Raw genomic sequence first — 2,577 nt, forward strand, 5'->3', positions numbered from 1 at the left:
AATTAGAACCCATCTGCCATTTATTTGCCCAACTCACTAAATGATCTAAATCCTTTTGTAAAGCAGCAAGATCCTCCACACAGCTAGCAACACCTACGACCTTAATATCATTAACAAATTTAAATAATTTATTGATCATTCCTTCAAAGTTGAAATGATAAGTCAAAGACATATGTTTAATAATAAACAAGAAAAACAACCCAGAAACGTTTCTAAATAACAATTATATGACAGAAATATTTAAATTTATTCATTAGATAAGACATATGAACAACAGTTATCGAATTTTCATTTGTATTTGAATTACATGTGAAAGTATCGTCTTATTTCCTTAACATTAAAAGTATCATTTAGGAAGTTGTCTGTCTGTCTGTTTATATGTATCAGAAAAATAAGTAAAAGTAGTTCATATGTTTAAGAAAGGCTTAGTTAAAAAGTATTCAAACATAAATAACTTTAGCATTTCCAACCCAAACTTAAAAATAACTAATCATAATAAACATGAGTTAATGACACAAATACAAGATGAAAGATAACGTAAAACAACCTATTCAAACAATTGATTATTAGTCACACATAAAACTAACAGTCGCTTCCATAATCAGTTGCAAATATTTATTTATTTTTGACAATTTATTATTTAGCTAAAACAAAGATTGTTTGCCATCTCAAACTTCAACTTTAAAGCTGAAACTAATTTGTAATGATTATTAGTTAGCTAAAAGAACCATTCCTTTCCAGTGGTAGCTTCAACTTTAAAGCTGAAACTAATTTGTAATGATTATTAGTTAGCTAAAAGAACCATTCCTTTCCAGTGGTAACTTCAACTTTTAAGCTGAAACTAATTTGTAATGATTATTAGTTAGCTAAAAGAACCATTCCTTTCCAGTGGTAACTTCAACTTTTAAGCTGAAACTAATTTGTAATGATTATTAGTTAGCTAAAAGAACCATTCCTTTCCAGTGATAACTTCAACTTTAAAGCTGAAACTAACTTGCAATGATTATTAGTTAGACTAAAAGAACCTATTCCTTTAAAGTGGTAACTTCAACTTTAAAGCTGAAACTAATTTGTAATGATTATTAGTTAGACTAAAAGAACCTATTCCTTTAAAGTGGTAACTTCAACTTTAAAGCTGAAACTAATTTGTAATGATTATTAGTTAGCTAAAAGAACCATTCCTTTCCAGTAGTAACTTCAACTTTAAAGCTATTTTTGAAGCTTCAGCTTAAACGAACATTCTTTTTGACATGCTTATTTTCAACATTGGAACTAATCAAAACCCGGATTTTAGCATTGTAATTCCAAAAACTTATCACTGACCCACTGGCGGACAACTCTTTTTGACTTTGGTTGAGCTGGTCTACAGTACTTTCCCATCCCCATGAGCTACCTGCGCTCTGTTTATCGAATTTCAGATTTTATAATTATAAATCCGTAAACGCAACGCTGACCCATCTGGAGTGGGGGAGAGTGAGCGTTATCTTACAAATTACAATCTCTGTCATTTGCAATTCACCTGATTTTCAGAAAATAAGCTAAGATAGAGAGTCACTAGACGAAGATTAGAAATTAGATTTTTAATATGATTAAAGATGTGCGATATTATTTCACTTCAGTCTAAAATATCAAAAAGTTGTTAAATTCCCGTTTAATTAAATTTCATTTGCACTTAAAGTTGAGCAAGTCAGATACAAACATTAGTAGAAAAATCATTTATGATAAATTACGTACACGATAACAAAGTAACGATATTGATAGGTTTACTACCAGGCAAAACTATTTCCAGTAAACTGCTTTTCTAAAAACTGGTGAAGATGCTTATTCTGTCTGTCATCGTATTTACACATAATATATATATTATTTAAATCAATCACTACTATGGGTAAAAACATTAAAAATGTGATGAGTACAGTAAATGATCAATCCAAATGATAACAGCAAATTAATTTTCTGACGTCAACCACGTCAGGAAGTAACTGCTGCAGCTTTTCGGATCTTGAAAGATGAAACTAAATATTTGACTACTTTTGCAAATAATTTTAATATGTTGTAAAAGGCCATTAACGCATCTTTTCAGCTGGTAGTAACAAACTTATTAATCGAATGTGAACTCAGTTAATATCTTTATGTAACTTACAGCAATAATTATTGTAATGTATATAGTAATTTTTAAAATTTCGTAATTATTTAAAATACTTATAAAATACAATTCTAGAGATACCTGAGAAAACTGTATTGCACAATATATATGTATATATATGAATATGCTCACCAGTGGCACAGCTGTATGTCTGCGGACTGACAATGCTAGAATCCGGGTTTCGATACCCGTGGTGGGCATAGCACAGATAGCCCATTGTGTAGCTTTGTGCTTGATTACAAACAAACAAACAAATGTACGAATATATATGTACGCGTGGAGCGAAATAAACGTAAATAAAGGTAAATAATGAAGGTCTGTTAACTCAAATATCACGAAAACAAGTATCTGTACATCACTCATTGTTAAAAGTTGAGACGAAGTCTTATATGAAAGGGTGCAGCTTACAAGAGATGGGTGGCATTGTATAGAAT

Source organism: Limulus polyphemus, unplaced genomic scaffold (assembly GCF_000517525.1).
Source record: "Limulus polyphemus unplaced genomic scaffold, Limulus_polyphemus-2.1.2 Scaffold2241, whole genome shotgun sequence".
Lineage (NCBI taxonomy): Eukaryota > Metazoa > Arthropoda > Merostomata > Xiphosura > Limulidae > Limulus > Limulus polyphemus.